Source organism: Pan paniscus, chromosome 10 (genome assembly GCF_029289425.2).
Source record: "Pan paniscus chromosome 10, NHGRI_mPanPan1-v2.0_pri, whole genome shotgun sequence".
Lineage (NCBI taxonomy): Eukaryota > Metazoa > Chordata > Mammalia > Primates > Hominidae > Pan > Pan paniscus.
Window position 1 is genome coordinate 36,924,556 of NC_073259.2, and position 20,019 is coordinate 36,944,574.

At 42.8% G+C, this 20,019-nt stretch overlaps 1 protein-coding gene and 1 non-coding gene across 28 annotated transcripts in view; one reads left to right on the plus strand and one right to left on the minus strand.

Moving 5' to 3' along the window:
* R3HDM2 (R3H domain containing 2) overlaps window positions 1-20,019 on the plus strand; it is a 177,596-nt gene that overhangs the window by 15,496 nt on the left and 142,081 nt on the right. For 21 of the 27 annotated variants that reach the window (XM_057299412.1, XM_034935602.3, XM_034935611.3 and 18 more), the window contains one exon: window positions 19,724-19,793. The exons of 4 other annotated variants lie outside the window; for them this stretch is intronic. The gene's annotated coding sequence lies outside the window, so the exon portion shown is untranslated. Of the gene's footprint in view, window positions 1-17,277; window positions 17,483-19,723; window positions 19,794-20,019 lie in introns of those variants that run through there. 2 more of the 27 variants (XM_063593393.1, XM_063593394.1) reach the window with 2 other exon arrangements.
* Window positions 121-228, minus strand: LOC112436739 (U6 spliceosomal RNA). The gene has a single exon (XR_003025444.1). It is a non-coding gene; the product is annotated as a U6 spliceosomal RNA (small nuclear RNA).

Below are 20,019 nucleotides of genomic sequence, written 5' to 3' on the forward strand. Positions count from 1 at the left end.
TGTGGGATGATACTTTTAAGATTTTGGGTCTCTTTTCCTCCACAACCTTTTACCCAGTGACATTAGCATCCATTGATGATCCTTGTCTGAAGCTGTTATACTAGTGGTTTCTTTTTTCCTTTTTTAATAGAATGCTTCATTAATTTGCATGTTATCCTTGGTCAGGGGCCATGCTAAATCTTCTCTGTATCAGTCCAATTTTAGTATATGTGCTGTGGAAGCGAGCACCACTGGTGCTTTGAATATGTTGATTTTCACATTCTCTCATTCCCTCTGCATTTACGGCTGGTATTGTTCTAAAGAGAAGAGCTTTTCTCCTCCCTTATGTTTTTGAGGATAACTATAGATTTGATAGTTTAAAAAAATTCAACAAGTTACAATCCATTACTGTTAGTATTAAAAGTACCAGTAATATTCATTATTAGAAATATAAAAATTGTCTTAAATTTGATTCGAAGGGGCTTGAGGGAGCCCCTTCAAGCTGGCTGCTTTGTCCTTTTGACATCCCTGTCATGTTTTGAGCACTTCCTTACACTCTGGCACAACAAGGGGTTCTGCGCTCACTTTGTATTTTACTTGCCCCAGACCTAGAATCAATTGTTTCTGTAAGGAATCCTGATTCCTTGAATGGGGAATGGTTCCTATAAAGAGAAATTGCTTCTCATTCTTTTCTTTTGTTTTTTTTTTTTTTTTTTTGACGAAGTTTTGCTCTTGTCACCCAGGCTGGAGTGCAGTGGTGTGATGTTGGCTCACTGCAACCTCCTCCTACTGGGTACAAGTGATTCTCCTGCCTCAGACTCCCGAGTAGCTGGGATTCAAGGCACTTGCCATGCCCAGCTAATTTTTGTATTTTTAGTAGAGACGGGGTTTTGCCATGTTGGCCAGGCTGGTCTCGAACTCCTGACCTCAGCTGAGCTGATTTCTCTGCCTCGGCCTCCCAAAGTGCTGGGATTACAGGCGTGAGACACCGCACCCGGCCTGCTTCTCATTCTTAATTCTCTGTTTTTGGTTTTTTCGTTTTTTTTTTTTTTTTTTTTAATGGAGTCTTTCTCTTTGCCCAGGCTGGAGTGCAGTGATGTGATCTCATCTTACTGCAACTTCGCCTCCCAGGTTCAAGCAGTTCTCATGCCTCAGCCTTCCCAGTAGCTAGGATGACAGGTGCGCATCACCATGCCCAGCTAGACTAATTATTGTATTTTTAGTAGAGATGGGGTTTCACCATGTTGGCCAGGCTGGTCTCGAAGTTCTGACCTCAAGTGATCAGCCCGCCTCAGCCTCCCAGAGTGCTGGGATTACAGGCATGAGCCCCTGTGTCTGGCCTATTCTTTGTTATTTTTATGAGGTTAGTTATTTGTAGTAAAAAAAAGATAGAGTGGGCTGGGCACGGTGGCTCACGCCTGTGATCCCAGCACTCTGGGAGGCCGAGGTAGGTGGATCATTTGAGGTCAGGAGTTCAAGACCAGCCTGACCAACATGATGAAACCCGTTCTCTACTAAAAATACAAAAAAATTTAGCTGGGTATGGTGGTGTCTGCCTGTAATCTCAGCTACTCGGGAGGCTGAGGCGGGAGAATCACTTGAACTTGGGAGGCGGAGGTTGCAGTGAGCTGAGACCGTGCCACGTACTCCAGCCTAGGTGACAGCGTGAGACTCCATCTCAAAAAAAAAAAAAAAAAGGGGGGGATTACAGATCTAAGACTCTCTGTGTCTTCCCAGATGTGCTTGAGCAATAAAGTGTCTAACCTGAGTTTGTTTTTTGTTGTTGTTGTTGTTGTTGTTTTTTCCTTGAGAATGGAGTCTTGCTCTGTCACCCAGGCTGGAGTACAGTGGTGCGATCTCGGCTCATTGCAACCTCCACCTCCTGAGTTCAAGTGATTCTCCTGCTTCAGCCTCCTGAGTAGCTGGGATTACAGGTGCCCGCCACCATGCCTGGCTAATTTTTGTATTTTTAGTAGAGAAGGGGTTTCGCCATGTTGGTCAGGCTGGTCTTGATCTCCTGACTTCAAGCGATCTGCCCGCCTCCGCCTCCCAAAGTGCTGGGATTACAGGCATGAGCCACTGTGCCCAGCCTGCTTTTTTTTTTTTTAAATAGAAGGTTGCACTATATTGGCCTGGCTGGTCTTGAACTCATGGGCTCAAGCGATCCTCACACCTCAGCATCCCAAAGTGTTGGGAGTACAGACGTGAGCTACCATGCCTAGCCTTAACCTGAATTATTTCACATAATGAAGTGATTTATGAGTAGTTATGGTGACTTGCCATGGGAGATGGGATATTGCACAGAAGATTGGCATTGTATTGCTTTTTTTTCACCTAATTTGGTGGTGACATAAGTTTTCTTTTTCTTTTTCTTCTTTTTTTTTGAGACAGAGTCTCACTCTGTTGTCCAGGCTGGAGTGTAGTGGCATGATCTTAGCTCACTGCAACCTCTGCCTTCTGGGTTCAAGCAATTCTCCTGCCTCAGCCTCCTAAGTAGCTGGACTACAGGCACATGCCACCATGCCTGGCTAATTTTTTTTTGTATTTTTAGTAGAGGCGGGGTTTCACTGTGTTAGCCAGGATGGTCTCGATCTCCTGACCTCGTGATCCGCCCACCTCGGCCTCCCAAAGTGCTGGGATTACAGGCGTGAACCACTGCGCCCGGCCCGTGCCTGGCTAATTTTTTGTGTGTTTTTAGTAGAGATGGGGTTTCACCATGTTGGCCAGGCTGGTCTCGAACTCCTGACCTTGTGATCTGCCCGCCTCGGCCTCCCAAAGTGCTGGGATTACAGATGTGAGCCACTGCGCCTGGCCAAAAATACATTTTCATATCCCTCTTACGCTCAGGTAATCCAGGCTGTAGTCACTTAAGAGTTGTTTCCCTCTTTATATCTTCTGCTCTCTGAATTAAAATATTCTTAGGTAGGGAATCTTCTCAACCCAGACCTTTAATACTTTGTGGGTTTTGTGTGTTTGTTTGTTTTAATTTTTTCTTTGAGACAGAATCTCACTCTGTTGCCCAGGCTGGAGTGCAGTAGTGTGATCTTGGCTCGTTGCAGCCTCCGCCTCTCAGGTTCAAGTGATTCTCCCACCTCAGCCTCCCAAGTAGCTGGGATTACAGGCGTGTGCCACCATGCTTGGCTAATTTTTTTGTATTTTTAGTAGGGACAAGGTTTCACAATGTTGGTCAGGCTAGTCTTGAACTCCTGATCTCAAGTGATTCGCCCCCCTTGGCCTCCCAAAGTGCTGGGATTACAGGCATGAGCCACCGCGCCCGGCCAATACTTTGTGTTTTGAACCTGCTTCTTGCATTCATCTGCATATATATTTTACATATTGATCTGTGAGTACAATCTAGAACTCATATGAAGTTAGGATGTGTATTTGTCTGTTCTCACACTGTTATAAAGAAATGCCGGAGACTGGGTAATTTATAAAGAAAAGAGGTTTAATTGACTCACAGTTCTGAATGGCCGGGTTGGCCTCAGGAAACTTAAAATTATGGTGGAAGAAAAAGCAGGCATGTCTTACATGGCAGCAGGTGAGAGAGCATGTGAAGGAAGCAAAGGGGGAAGAGCCCCTTATAAAACCATCAGCTCTTGTGAGAACTCGCTGACTATCACAATAACAGCATGGGGGAAACCACCCCTATGACCCAGTCACCTCCCACCAGGTCTCTCCGTCAACACCCAGGTATTACAATTCAGGGTGATATTTGGGTGGGGATACAAAGCCTAACCATATCGGGGTGTTCAATGTATTGAACGTTTCTGTTGGAGCATAGTTTTATGGTTCTTGATGAGGTCTCATGTTTTAGAAAGTCCAAAATAGTATTAGTCTTGGAATTGGGATCTGGTATATCAAAATCACTTCTTATTCAACAGCTTGAGAATGTACTGCTCTGGGACTCTACGTGAAACCAGACATGTCAGTCTTGTCCACAAAAATATTTTGCACTGAAGGTGAAACCCATTAAATGTATCTGCGTATTCCTTTGATGTGGAAACATATAAATAAGCTGCACAGAAGGTGATGATGTGTTAGTAACATGTTCCTTTGAAATAGTTACAATTCTGCATATTAGGCCATGGCTCATGCCTGTAATCCCAACACTTTGGGAGGCTGAGGCAGGTGGATCACTTGAGGTCAGGAGTTTGAGACCAGCCTGGTGAACATGGTCTCTACTGAAAATACAGAAATTAGCTGAGTGTGATGGTGGACACTTGTAATCCCAGCTACTCAGGAGGCTGAGGTTGCAGACAGCCAAGATCACACCACTGCACTCCATCTAGCCTGGGCAACAGAGTGAGATGCTGTCTCAAAAAAACAAACAAAAATCCTGCATATTATTGCTATTGAGGAAGTATAAAATATTGTTTTGATGGGGGAAGTTGGTCATTTTCAGACATTTTAGCTGGTATTTTAATTAACTTACTAACTTATTAGTTGTGTGCCTTATATATTCTTTTGTTTTATGTGGATGACTGCTCTAAGATTACTTAAGAAATGAGCTGCCTGGTAACATAAATTGCAGATATTAAGATGAATTGTATGCTTTCCCATTATTTCTGTTACTTGGCCAAATTAGAACCATGTAGAGCTCTCCTGTAGAATTGAAATCCACTATTTTTTCCCTACTGTCTCTCCAAATTATACTTTATAAATAGAGTTTCTTTTTATTTATTTAGAGACAGAGTCTTGCTCTGTCACTCAGGCTGTAATACAGTGGTGCCATCATGGCTCACCATAGCTTCAACCTCTGTGGCTCAAGCGATCCTTCTGCCTCATCCTCCCACATAGCTGAGACTACAGGCACACACACCATGACTGGCTAATTTTTTAATTTTTCTGCAGAGACAGGGTCTTGCCATGTAGCCCAGGCTGGTCTCAAACTCCTGGCCTCAGGCGATCTTCCTGCCTCAGCCTCTCAAAGTGTTGGAATTATAGGCGTGAACCATTGTGCCTGGCCACTAAATATACTTCTTAATAAATATACTTCTTAACACTTCACCTGGATGGATGAGGCAATACATTTGAGCTTGAGATCAGGTGAGCCTTACACTTGGGTGCTTGTGGGAGAATTTTATGATGCTGGAATTGTTTTGCATGTATTGAATTCAGACTAGAGTTTATGTAGGATACTTTGAGGAGAACCTTAGTAATTCCATGTATGTTTAGCTGTTCATGAAATGTGAAGGTTTTTTGTTTTTTTTTTAAGGTTATACTACCTCCCTGGTAATGTGAAGATCTATTGATGTATTAATAGTTGGTAGAGCCTCAACACAAGAAATGGCAGATAAAAGGAATGGTTATGTTGAGTAATTCATTTAAATGAAAAATAAGTTAAAATAGAGTAAGATTACACATACAAAGTGAATATGATATGTTTACCACCTGATTTGGTATTTGGAAAAGTAGGATCTTGTTGCTACTATAGCAAGAAATTTTAGGGACAGTAGAAAAAAATGCTAAACATTTATTAACCAACAAAAATAATTCATAAAAATGGAATGTGTGGTTATTCTGACCCTAGATTTATACAGATGGTAAATGTAAAAGAAAATTGAAAAACAAATCTACATATTCTCTCATTGATTTAAGCCCATGTGCTTTTTTTCTTTTCTTTCCTTCCTTCTGGCTCTTCCTACATCAGTTTTAGAAGGGAGGGACATGTTTTCTTTGGAAAAACGAGCTGTCTTCAAAGAACTTACTGAGACAAAAAAGTTATGAAGGGGGTTATGGGGTAAATTTTTGTTTTCCTTTAGCTTATTTCTATTCATAAAGAATATTTATTTTTATAATTAGAGGAATAAACCAATTATCTTAACACTTTTTACAAAAGGGATAAAGGGGCTATATGTCATCTCTGAAGCTTGTAGGTACTCCAGTAGACCAGGTGGTCTTAATTGGTCTTCAATTAGGTAGTGATTTCTTTTTTTCCTGGGTTTTGTGACTTTTCCTTTGGGTAGGCTCTCTGTGTATTGCAGCCAATTTTTTTTTTCTTTTTCTTTTTTTTTTTTTGCCCCACCTCTCAGCTCTAGTTTTTATTAAATAACTTCACTCTACTTTATCAGTTAGTTAACAGAACTTCTATTTAAATCTAGTAGTATATAATTCTCTTTCTGTGACAGAGTATAAATATGCTCATTTGAACTCTGGGAGAAGGAAAGCTGGTGCGTATTAGCTTGCCTTAAGTGGCTAGAGACTGTTTTGGTGTGATCTGTGTAAAATTTGAAGAAGATAATATTCTATGTTTTACTAGAGTAAAAACTTAATTTTAGTGCAGAGTGGCTATTGGGGTGATAAGGAAGAATATTGTATTTTTCCATAGGTCCCAAGGTTTTTTGAGACAACTTGAGTGTCAGATAAGGTACTTGGGATCATTAGGAGGCTTAATAATCATTTTAGGGTTTGTGTGTGTTAAAGAACCTTACTGACTGGCTAGCTATAGAGATAAAAAATGAACAATTAATGAGCAGGATATAATGGATTAGATCCTGTGATGGAAACAGTATGCAGTATAATTTAATTAAGTCAATTGCTCAGTACAAACAGATACAAAATAAGAGAGAAGTCAATATAGAAAGGCATCGTGGAAGAAGTAGAAATTGAACTAGGCTTTAAAGATTAGTATACAAAATTCATTTCGGTAATCATCTTTTTTTTTTTTCAAGCCAAACTCATCCTTTTAATCAGTAATCCACTCCTGAGTTAACTAACCCACTCCCTCAATAATAGCATTAATCCCCTCATGAGGGTGGAACTCTCATGGATCATCATATTTCAAATATATATATATATTTTTTGAGATTTGCTCTTTTATGAAACATTTTACTATGGAAAATTTCGTATGTATTCAGAAGCAACAAGAGTGGTATAAGGAATGTCCATATGCAATTATCTGCTCATGATTAATTTTGTTTCATCTATATTCCTAGTACCTCCCTTATTGTTTTGTTTTTGTTTTTAAATAGAGACAGGGTTTAACCATGTTGCCCAGGCTGGTCTCGAACTCCTGAGCTTAAGCAATCCGCCTGTCTTGGCCTCTCAAAGTGCTGGGATTACAGGCAGGAACCACCAAGCCCGGCCCCTTATTGATTATTTTGAAGCAAATCCTTGATATATTATTTTGCCTATAAATATATCAGCATGTATCTAAAAAAATAAGGAATTGCAGGTGCGGTGGCTCATGCCTATAATCCTGGCACTTTGGGAGTCCGAAGTGGGAGGATCACTTGAGGTCAGGAGTTCAAGACCAGCCTGAGCAATACAGTGAGAACCCATCTCTACAAAGACTTTAAAAATTAGGCCAGGCATGGTGGCTTGCACCTGAAATGCCAGCACTTTGGGAGGCCGAGGTGGGAGGATCATTTGAGGTTAGGAGTTCGAGATCAGCCTGACCAACATGGTGAAACCTTGTTTCTACCTAAAATAATAAAAACTAGCTGGGCGTGGTGGCAAACGCCTGTAATTTCAGCTACTCGGGAGGCTGAGGCAGGAGAATGGCTTGAACCTGGGAGGTGGAGGTTGCAGTTAGCTGAGTTCACGCCACTGCACTCCAACCTGGGCAACAGAGTGAGACTCCACCATCAGAAAAACAAAAAATTAGCTGGATGTGGTGGCACGCACCTGTAGTCCCCAGCTATGTGGGAGGCTGAGCTGAGAGGATTGTTTGAGCCCAGGAGTTTCAGGCTGCAGTGAGCCGTGATTTTACAACTGCACTCTAGCCTGGGTAACAGAGCGAGACCCTTTTCTCTACAAAAGAAAACAAAAAAACACGCACAAAAATAAGGACTTTAAAAAACCAATTGCCCGTTTAAAATAATAATTCCAGGCTGGGTGTGGTGGCTCACGCCTGTAATCCCAGCACTTTGGGAGGCCGAGGCGGGTGGATCACGAGGTCAGGAGTTCAAGACCAGCCTGGCCAAGATGGTGAAACCCCATCTCTACTAAAAACACAAAAAATTAGCTGGGCACGGTGGCAGACGCCTGTAATTCCAGCTACTCGGGAGGCTGAGGCAGGAGAATTGCTTGAACCCAGAGGGTGGAGGTTGCAGTGAGCTGAGATCGTGCCACTGCACTCCAGCCTGGGCAACAGAGTGAGACTCTGTCTCAAAAAAGAAAAAAAGAAAAAAAAATTCCTTAATATTAAATATCTGGTGTTCATATTTCACTGATTGTATCATGATTTTTTTAGTAGCTTATATGTTTAAAATAGGATCCAAATAAAGTCTGTTATAGTTGGTCAGTGCATGTTTAACATCTTTTGATTTTTTTTTTTTTCTCTTGAGAAGGAGTCTTGCTCTGTTGCCCAGGCTGGGGTGCAGTGGTGAGATCTTGGCTCACTGCAACCTCCACCTCCCCGGTTCAAGAGATTTTCCTGCCTCAGCTTCCCAGGTAGCTGGGATTACACGTGCCCATCACCATGCCCAGCTAATTTTTGTGTTTTTAGTAGAGATGGGGTTTCACCGTGTTGGCCAGGCTGGTCTCGAAATTCTGACCTCAAGCGATCCGCCCGCCTTGGCCTCTCAAAGTGCTGGGATTACAGGCCACCATGCCCACCCTAAAATCTCTTTTTCTAAAAGACTTTCCCTCACTTATTTTCCTTCGTAGTTTATATATTAAAGAAATTGGGTCATCTGTCCAGTAGAGTTTCCCACAGTTAACTGGATTAATTGATTGACATTATTGTGGTGTCATTTAACATGTTCTCTGTCTCCCATATTTTCTTCAAATTGGTAGTTATATCTAGATGATCAGGTTCAGATTCAATATTTTTGGTTAGCATGCTTTATGCAGTGTTGTATACTTCCATCAAGGGCATGTGATGTCTATTAATCTCCTTTTTATGATGTCAGCAGCTGTTGATAATCATTGCCTAGATCCCTTACTTCATTGAACTTCATTAGAGATTATAAATGGTGATACTCAAATTCTATCATTTCTTAATTTTTTTTAGCTGCAGTACTTTTTATGAAAGATACTCCCCTCATCGCTTATTTGGTTACTCTGAGGTACAATTTGTATAGGAGAGAAAAGACAAATGCTGAAGTCTTTTAATTAACAGTTATGACCATTTTCAAAATAATTAGTTTGTTTATTAACATTTTCTAAAGTTGACTGATGAGTTTTTAAAAAATAGTCATTATGGACTCTTCAATTTAAATATATTTAATGTGTTTAAGCCAATTTCAGTTTTTTTTTTTTTTTTTTTTTTTGAGACGGAGTTTCGCTCTTGTTGCCCAGGCTGGAGTGCAGTGGTGCGATCTCGGCTCACTGCAACCTCTGCCTCCTGGATTCAAGCGATTCTCCTGCCTCAGCCTCCCGAGTAGCTGGGATTACAGGCGCCTGCCACCACACCTGGCTAATTTTGTATTTTTAGTAGAAATGGGGTTTCACCATGTCGGTCAGGCTGGTTTTGAACTCCCGACCTCAGGTGATCTGCCTGCGTTGGCCTCCCAAAATGCTGGGATTACAGATATGAGCCACTGCGCCTGGCCACTTTCAGTTTTATCCTTACTAATGTCTCATTGTCTCATCTTTGGCAAATGGGAACCTCTTCAAGTTGGCTCCTATGTCCTTTGGATGTGATCCTGTTAGTCTTTGATAGCTTCCTTGCTTTCTGGTCTGACAAGATGACCGAAGATCATCTTTTACATTTTCATTTCTGAACATGGATCAGACATTGCCCCCCAAATCCTGGTTCCTTTTATGGAGAAATGATGTTTAGAGATCACAATCTGGGTGCAAAAGGTATTCATTTGCTTAGTGTGTTGGTCGTTGTTTCTTGGAGTTTTCTGTAGGAAATAAGGTATTTTTTGTTTGTTTTTAAAGAAAGTATATCCTAAGTTCATGTCAGTATTTCCAATTCAACAGTTGGACTGTAGGTTGGTCTGTCTTCTTTTTTTGAGACAGTCTCACTCTGTCACCGAGGCCGTAGTGCAGTGGTATGATCATAGCTCACTGCAGTCTTGATCTTCCAGGCTTAAGCCATCTTCCCACCTCAGCCTCCCCAGTAGCTGAGACTACAGCACACACCACCATGCCCAGCTAATTTTTGTTATTTTTAGTAGAGACAAGGTCTCACTATGTTGCCCAGGCTGGTCTCGAACTCCTGATCTCAAGCTCCAGTCTTGGCCTTCTAAAGTTCTGAGATTACAGGCATGAGCCACTGCACCCAGCCAGTAGGTTTTCCTTTAACATCTTCAATCATATAGAAATTTGCATTTTTCAAATTACAAAAGTAATATGTACTCATTATGAGAAATTTAAATGATTTTAAAGTATAAAAGCCAGCCTAGTCAACACAGTGAGACCCGCATTTCTACAAAAAATTTTTTAAATTACTTGAGTGTGCTGTGACACATACCTGTAGTCCTAGCTGCTTGGGAGGCTGAGGTGGGAAGATTACTCGAGCCCAGGAGGTTGAGGTTACAGTGAGCTATGATCATGTCACTGTACTCTAGCTGGGGCAACAGAGTGAGACCCTGTCTTGAAAAAAGAGAAAGAAAGGAAAAAAGTATATAATGTAAAAGATGAAAATTCTGACCCTACCCCAGAATCATTAGTTAACCTACTTAACGATTCAAAGGTTTCATAGTGGGTGGGTATCTTTGTCTCATATTAATTATAGATATCTTGTTTTTTTTTTAATTTTTATTTTTTTGTAAAATCTGTATTTTACAAATACAGATGGGGTCTCATTATGTTTTTCAAGCCGGTATTGAACTCCTGCGTTCAAGTGATCCTCCTGCCTCAGCCTCAAAGTACGGGGATTACAGGTGTGAGCCAACATGCCTGGCCTAGATACCTTGTTTTTTTTTGTTTGTTTGTTTTTGTTTTGAGACAGAGTCTCGCTCTGGTGCCAGGCTGGAGTGCAGTGGCACAATCTCGGCTCACTGCAACCTCCACCTCCTGGGTTCAAGTGATTCTGTTTCAGCCTCTTGAGTAGCTGGGACTACAGGCGCACGCCACCATGCCCATTTAATTTTTTTTTATTTTATTTTTAATAGAGACGAGGTTTCACCATGTTGGCCAGGATGGTCTCGATCTCTTGACCTCGTGATCTGCCCTCCTCGGCCTCCCAAAGTGCTGGGATTACAGGCGTGAGCCACTGTGCCTGGCTAGATACCTTGTTTAGGTAGCGCTGAACCTATAGTTAAAAATTAGGAATGGATGGCCAGGCGCGGTGGCTCACGCCTGTAATCCTAGCACTTTGGGAGGCCGAGGCGGGCGGATCACCTGAGGTTGGGAGTTCGAGACCAGCCTGACCAACATGGAGAAACCCCATCTCTACTAAAAATACAAAATTAGCTGGGCGTTGTGGCGCATGCCTGTAATCGCAGCTACTCGGGAGGATGAGGCAGGAGAATCGCTTGAACCCGGGAGGCAGAGGTTGTGGTGAGCCAAGGTCGTGCCATTGCACTCCAGCCTGGGCAACAAGAGCAAAACTCCATCTCAAAAAAAAAAAAAAAAAAAAAAATTAGGAGTGGACTTTTTTTTTTTTAATTTTATTTTTATTTTTTATTTTTAGTATATGTGCTGCCAAAGTAAGCACATGGGATGGATATTTTTTGAGACTAGAGAAAATATGAGAAGTTGTTCCTTATGTAAAATGAGAATTCTTATACATTTTTGGATTTACTGTTTGAATTGGTATTACATTTATATGGTTCAAAGTTTTAAGGATAGAAAAAAGTATGAAATGGAATTTCCATCCTGCCTTTTTTTTTTGAGACAGAGTCTCACTCTGTCGCCCAGGCTGGAGTGTAGTGGCATCATCTTGGCTCACTGCAGCCTCCACCTCCTGGGCTCAGGTGATCCTCCCTCCTCCCATCTCAGCCTCACAAGTTGAGCTGGGACTACAGGCGTGAGCCACCACACTCAGCTAATTTTTGGTATTTTTAGAAGAGACGGGTTTTTGCCATGTTGCCCAGGCTGGTCTCGAATTCCTGAGCTCAAGCAATACACCCGCCCCTGTCTCCCAAAGTGCTGGAGTAACAGGTGTGAGCCACCATGCCAGGCCCCATCTTGCTCTTTTTTATTTTTTATTTTTTTTTGAGACTGAGTTTCGCTCTTGTCACCCAGGCTGGAGTGCAATGGTGTGATCTCGGCTCACTACAACCTCCGCCTCCCAGGTTCAAGCCATTTGCCTGCCTCAGCCTCCCAAGTAGCTGGGATTACAGGCGTGCGCCATCACGCCCAGCTAATTTTTGTATTTTTAGTAGATACGGGATTTCACGGTGTTGGCCAGGATGGTTTCGATCTCTTGACTTCGTGATCCACCCACCTCGGCCTCCCAAAGTGCTAGGATTACAGGTGTGAGCCACCGGCACCCGGCAAATTGTTTCGTATTTTTAGTAGAGACGAGGTTTCACCATGTTGGTCAGACTGGTCTCGAACTCCTAACCTCAGGTGATCCACCCGCCTCAGCCTCCTAAAGTGCTGGGATTACAGGTATGAGCCACCGTGCCTGGCCCCATCTTGCTCTTATACCCCCAAACCAGTCACTTCCTATGCCTCTCTCCAGAGGCAACTATTATTACCAGTTTTTGTGCTTCATATGCATTGATAAGCATAAAAAAGGCAAGTATGTATATGTATATTTTCCCCCATTTTACAAAAATGGTTCTGCATCTTTTTTCACTTAGCAATATAGCTTTTAAGTATTATACATCAAGAATTTCCTTAATTTTGGCTGGCTGCAGTAGCTTATGTCTGTAATCCCAGCATTTTGGGAGGCCAAGGCAGGTGGATCACTTGAGGCCAGGAGTTTTTTTTTGGAGACAGAGTCCTGCTCTGTTGCCCAGACTGGAGGACAGTGCTGTGATCTCAGCTCACTGCAGCCTCTGCCTCCCGGGTTGAAGTGATTCTCCCGCCTCAGCCTCCCGAGTAGCTGAGATTTACAAGCACCTGCCACCACGCCCGGCTAATTTTTGTATTTTTAGTAAAGATGGGGTTTCGCCATTTTGGTCAGGCTGGGAGGCCAGGAGTTTGAGACCAGCCTGGCCAACATGGTGAAACTCCAACTCTACTAAAAATATAAAGATTAGCTGGACATGGTGGTGCATGGCTATTTGGGAGGCTGAGGTATGAGAATTTCTTGAACCCAGGAGGTGGAGGTTGCAATGAGCTGAGATGGCGTCACTGCACTCCAGCCTGGGCGACAGAGTGAGACTCTTATCTCCAAAAACATTTCCTTATTTTTGTTTATGCATGCAGAGTATTGTGGGATATGTATGCACTTTTTTTTTTTTTTTGAGATGGAGTCTTGCTCTCTTGCCCAGGCTGGAGTGCAGTGGTGGGATTTCAGCTCACTGCAACCTCTGCCTCTCGGATTCAGGAGATTCTCCTGCCTCAGTCTCCTGAGTAGCTGGGATTACAGGCACCTGTCACCATGTCTGGCTAATTTTTGTATTTTTAGTAGAGATGGGGTTTCACCATGTTGGCCAGGATGGTCTCTAACTCCTGACTTCAGAAGATCTACCTGCCACGGCCTCCCAAAGCGCTGGGATAACAGGTGTAAGCCACTGTGTCTGGCTTGTGCATGCACTTTTTATTTTATTTTTTTGACACAGAGTCTTGCTTTGTTGCCCAGGCTGGAATGCAGCAGCTCGATCTTGGCTCACTGCAACCTCCACCTCCCGGGTCTAAGTGATCTCCTGCCTCAGCCTCCTGAGTAGCTGGGACTACAGGTGCCTGCCACCACACCCAGCTAATTTTTGTATTTTTAGTAGAGGCAGGGGTTTCACCATGTTGGCCAGGCTGGTCTCGAACTCCTGACCCCAAATGATCCACCTACCTTGGCCTCCCAAAATTCTGGGATTACAGGCATGAGCCACTGTGCCTGGCAGAATAGTCTTTAAGTATTCAGAAACTGTCAAGCTCATCATAGTGATTACATGATTTTCAAAATTCTGATTTTCACTTGAGAGCTCGATTTTTATCATTCGTAATAAATCTATTTTGTTCAATGGTCAGCTGCATTCTTTGTTTATGATTTAAGTGGGCTGGCAATTTGAGCAAGACTCATCTGTCACAGTTTGCCTCTATTCCACATGGTTTTGGCTGGGCTCACTCATTTGTGTTCAGTTGGCACGTTAGCTAGGGGCTGGTTGGACCTGGATAGCCTCATTCACATGTCTAGCATTGGGCTAGAGCTGTCCTCTAGGTTGGTATGGCCTCTTGCAGGCTGGCTTGGCTTCTTTGCATGATGGTTAGGTTCCAAGAGGTTTTGAGTGGAAACTGAACGGCCTCTTGAGGCCTGGGCTCGGTGGTCGCAGTGTCATTCATGCTGCACTCTGATGGTTGAAGCAAGTCACAAGGCCAGCTCATATTCAAGGGGTGGGGAAATGAACTACACTCTTTTTTTTTTTTGAGACGAACTGCACTTCTTTATGGGAATTGTTACACATAACTGTGGCCATGTTAAACATGGGCATAGTTCTTTATTATTCCTCTTTTTCTCCTTCCCTTTCTCTCTTTCATTCTTTTTAAATGAAATGGATGTTTTCTGCTTGTTTTTATTGCCCTGACTTGTCTTTCTTTTTGAAGTTCATGTTAGAACAAAGCTTACTTACTTAAATATTTCTATGATTATTTGGTGTGGCTGGGGACTGATATTTTCAGGTCCCAGCTTAGCAACTATTTTTCAGATTACCGTAATAATACCAAACATCTGTTAATGCTGAAAAGCTATTGTTTCTTCCCCAGGTGATTTTGATCTCTTTGAAAAATTGGCAATTTCTGAGGGTTAACACTCTGGTCCTTTTATGGGCTCTGTTTCCAGCCCTTTATGGCTTGTTAGTTATAGAGAGTTACTAATATTGACCTGAAATATACATATGTATTTTGTTGTTGCTAGTTGCTCCATGAAGTCAGAGAGGGAAGGGCTCTGTTGCAGGAGCAGAAGGTGTCTGGATAGTAGTTGTCTTGAGTAGACAGTGTTTTTTGTTTTTTTTTTAATATATATTTTTATTATACTTTAAGTTCTAGGGTACATGTGCACAACGTGCGGGTTTGTTACATATGTATACATGTGCCATGATGGTGTGCTGCACCCATTAACTTGTCATTTACATTAGGTATATCTCCTAATGCTATCCCTCCCCCTTCCTCCCACCCCACAACAGGCCCCGGTGTGTGATGTTCCCCTTCCTGTGTCCAAGTGTTCTCATTGTTCAATTCCCACCTATGAGTGAGAACATGTGGTGTTTGGTGTTTTGTCCTTGCGATAGTTTGCTGAGAATGATGGTTTCCAGCTTCATCAATGTCCTTACAAAGGACATGAACTCATCATTTTTTATGGCTGCATAGTATTCCGTGGTGTATATGTGCCACATTTTCTTAATCCAGTCTATCATTGTTGGACATTTGGGTTGGTTCCAAGTCTTTGCTATTGTGAATGGTGCTGCAATAAACATACATGTCCATTTGTCTTTATAGCAGCATGATTTATAATCCTTTGGGTATATACCCAGTAATGGGATGGCTGGGTCAAATGGTATTTCTAGTTCTAGATCCCTGAGGAATCGCCACACTGGAGTAGACAGTGTTTTTATATGTGAAATAAACAAGATTCTTTGGCAAGTCAGTGACTTGTCAGTCCATCAGGATGAATCAGTGGAAGTCCTAGGTGAGGTGAGAATGTCAGCACAGTGAGCCCCTTGCCCTGAGTTTATCGGGCATCCCATTAAGGTAGCTGTCATAGCTCCTATTTTAGAGAAGAGTAGGAGTCATTGTTCAAGATTTAGCTTACTTTAAAAACTTTCAGGGGGGAAGGTCACTTTTAGTATAATGACACCATTAGAAGTGGCATGTGGCTGTTTTTCAGATTACAGCCATTTTGGTGTGCCCAAGTGTTACCAGTTGTTAGGATCTTTAAAACTTGTCTTCAGGTGACTAGAGGCTATGCTGCTTCTCCAAGTAAGTTTTATTAATTGTCTTGGGTCCTAGACAAGTTAACTGTAGTTTCTGACTTATCTATTGCCTAAACCTGTGATAATTTGATAGAAATAGGAACTAAGAGGTGGCATTTTATTGCAAAAGATGGATGTTGGCTGCTAAATACAGCTGATTAGAAGGCTAGGACAAAGTGTCTGTGTTTCTGGTGACAGGGTCATTATTAAAGCTTTATTTTATTTTATTTTATTTTTTGAGACAGAGTCTCACTCTGTTGCCCAGGCTGAAGTGCAGTGGCATGATCTCAGCTCGCTGCAACCTCCACCTCTCGGGTTCAAGCAATTCTGCTGCCTCAGTCTCCCGAGAAGCTGGGATTACAGGTGCACGCCACCATGCCCCGCTAATTTTTGTATTTTTAGTAGAGACAGTGTTTCACCACGCCAGCCAGGCTGGTCTCAAACTCCTGACCTCCTGATCCACCCACCTTGGCCTCCCAAAGTGCTGGGATTACAAGTGTGAGCCACCGTGCCTGGCCTAAAGGTTTATAGAACGCTTCAGTAGTCAGATGGCTGAGTTCAGCTCCTTTCCACTCCTGTGAAGTTATCTTTAAGACATTTGGAATCCTTCATAGAAGTCTTATCAGCAGTGATTCTCTTATAGGTGTTTGCTACTTGGGTCAATTTAGCCTCAATGGTTCTAAGCTGTGAAGCACTCTTCAATGCTATGCTGGTAGCCAGATCTTTGACAATTGCTGCTGCCTCAGAAGATTGGATTTGGGCCCCACAGAGGCAGAGAACAGTTAACTGCCAGATATGACTGCCATCTTATTTTCCAAGTGTAAATTTTACCTTCTGAGAAAGGAAGAGAGGGCTGGGTGCGGTGGCTCACGCCTCTAATCCCAGCACTTTGGGAGGCTGAGGCGGGCGGATCACCTGAGGTCAGGAGTTTGAGACCAGCCTGACTAACATGGTGAAACTTTGTCGGTACTAAAAATACAAAAATTAGCCGGGCATGGTGGCGGGCACCTGTAATCCCACCTACTTGGGAGGTTGAGGCAGGAGAATGGCTTGAACCCAGGAGGCGGAGGTTGCAGTGAGCCGAGATCATGCCACTGCACTCCAGCCTGTGTGACAGAGTAAGACTCCATCTCAAAAAAAAAAAAAAGAGAGAGAAAGGAAGAGAGATTTCTGAGGATACAAGGCAGATTGTTAGAATGAAGAAAAGAACAAGGTTTTGACAGTTTGGCCATTTTATTGGCTATACAAATAAGTTTTAAACACCTTAAGAAACCCAAGTTTACCTCAGAGGAAGTAACGTCTTAGCTTTGTAAATGCACCAAACAATTAGAAAACTGTTTCAGTGCTTATCATGTGTCAGACACTGTTTAGAATTGCAGGTATAGATACGAACAAGGTAATAAAATATTTCTTTTTCTTTTTCTTTTTTTTTTTTTTGAGGCAGAGTCTCGCTCTTTTGCCTAGGCTGCTGGAGTGAAGTGGCATGATTTCGGCTCATTACAACCTCTGCCCCTCTCCCCTGCCCACCCCCACCACCAGTTTCAAGTGATTTCCTGCTTCAGCCTCCTGAGTAGCTGGAATTACAGGTGCCCGCCACCATGTCCAGCTAATTTTTGTATTTTTAGTAGAGACGGGGTTTCACCATGTTGGCCAGGCTGGTCTCGAACTCCTGAGCTCGTGATTCGCCCGCCTTAGCCTCCCAAAGTGCTGGGATTATAGGCGTGAGCCACTGTGCCCGGCCCACAGTATTTCACTTTTAATTATGATATGATTACAATTAGGGCAAGAAAGTCAAAATTATGTTGCTCTTGATTCTCTTAATCAGAATTAGAGAGTGAACTCTTGGTGTGACAAAGCTCTTAGTGTGAACCCACTGTGCCCACTTAAAAATTAGATGTATCTGGGAATGGCTTGAGTGCCAATGGGGAAAGGAAACTAGTAAATATTTTGCATAGGGGGGAACAAGGTATTACATGGGAAAAAGTTTACCACAGGAGGAGTGTTTTAGGACCAGCACTAGTGGTGAAAAGGGGAAAGGCAATATCCTCTGGCCATTCCTTCGCAACTTTAGCCAACTACTCCACATTCCTAATGTCAAAACCGTGATGTGCAGGGGCTATAAAAAAAAACTAGAACTTTTTCATAGAAACCTTTGTTAAGATATCAAGAGGGCAGACTTTCATGATGTGGTATTTGTGGAACAGGGTTATATAAAACAAAATGGTGAGTTAGGGATATTCTCACTTTAGCATAGAACACAGTAGGGCTTGGGTGTTTTGAAGGCTTCCAAGAATACAGACTGACTTGGGCATATTAAGGGTTCCAATGGTGGCCTCCTGAAATAGATTAAACAGCCAGCCCTCAGGGTCTTGTAATAATAATAACTACTGCTTTTAGGGTGAAGAGATACTAAATTATGTACTTGTAATGCCTACTTATATTCACAGAATAAAATTCTGCCTCTGGCCTCTTTTCGCTTCTACTTCTCATCTATTAAGAGAGATCCTAGTTTTGTTTGCTCAGTTCTAGACGATTTTTTTTTTCTTTGAGATGGAGTTTTGCTCTTGCTGCCCAGGCTGGAGTGCAATGGTGTGATCTCGGCTCACTGCAATTTCTGTCTCCTGGGTTCAAGCCATTCTCCTCCCTCAGCCTCCCAAGTAGCTGAGATTACAGGTACATGCCACCTTGCCCAGCTAATTTTTTGTATTTTTAGTAGAGATGGTGTTTCACCATATTGGCCAGGCTGATCTCGAACTTCTAACAGTAGGTGATCCACCTGCCTTGGCCTCCCAAAGTAAAGTGCTGGGGTTACAGGTGTGAGCCACCAATCCCAGCCTAGACTACTCTTTTTTTTTTTTTTTTTTGAGACAGAGTCTCACTCTGTCACCCAGCCTGGAGTGCAGTGGCATGATCTCAGCTCACTGCACCCTCTGCCTCCTGGGTTCAAGCAATTCTCTGGCTCAGCCTTCTGAGTAGCTGCGATTACAGGCTCCCGCCACCACACTTGGCTAATTTTTGTGTTTTTTCAGTAGAGATGGGGTTTCACCATCTTTGCCAGGCTGGTCTTGAACTCCTGACCTCGTGATCCACCTGCCTGGGCCTCCCAAAGTACTGGGATTACAGGCGTGAGCCACTGTGCCCAGCCTAGACTACTCTTTTTTATTTTTTTATTTTTTATTTTTATTTATTTATTTATTTTTTTGAGACGGAGTCTCACTCTGTCCCCCAGGCTGGAGTGCAGTGGTGCGATCTCGGCTCACTGCAACCTCCGTCTCCCGGGTTCAAGTGATTCTCCTGCCTCAGCCTCCCCAGCAGCTAGGATTACAGGCACATGCCACCGTGCCTGGCTAATTTTTTGTATTTTTGGTAGAGACAAGGTTTCACCATGTTGACCAGACTGGTCTTGAACTCCTGACCTCAAGTGATCCACCGGCCTCGGCCACCCAAAGTGCTGGGATTACAGGCGTGAGCCACCGCTCCTGGCCTAGACTACTACTCTTTTTAATGAGTAAAAAAGAGCCGAAGAATTTCAGGGAATAGACTGGGTGATTAATTTATGTTAGAAAGTGGTAGGCCAAGAACTGCTCATACAAAGAGGGAGTTAATGTAGAGAGGAACAAAATGCAGCGTTTTTTAAATTGTAAATTGACAGTGGGAATGGATATAGAGGGTTCAGGGCAGGGGCAGTGTTAGGGGAAACATTGTGAGCCGAAGAAATTGGGAAAGATGATATTAACAGGTGCTGCTGTGGATTTTGAATTGGATCTAATATATTAAGGTTTAAAATTGCTTTTAACTTGTGTTTTTTTTTTCCCCTCCTCCCCCAGAGGTTAGACTTGTTTCTTATATGTGATGCCATTCCAGCACTGGACTCATGGAGGCTGAGCATTTATTCAGGTAATAATAGATAACATTTATGGAGCACTTTCTGTGTTCCAGGCAACAAATTAAGTGTTATACATCTGTTCTCATTTAATCCTCACACAACTCCATGGTGTTGGAAGTGTTATTGTACCCATTTAGTAGATGAAGAAATTGAGATGCAGAGAGTGCATCAAGAGTGAGTTCAGTGCCGGGCGAGGTGGCTCACACCTGTAATCCCAGCACTTTGGGAGGCTGAGGT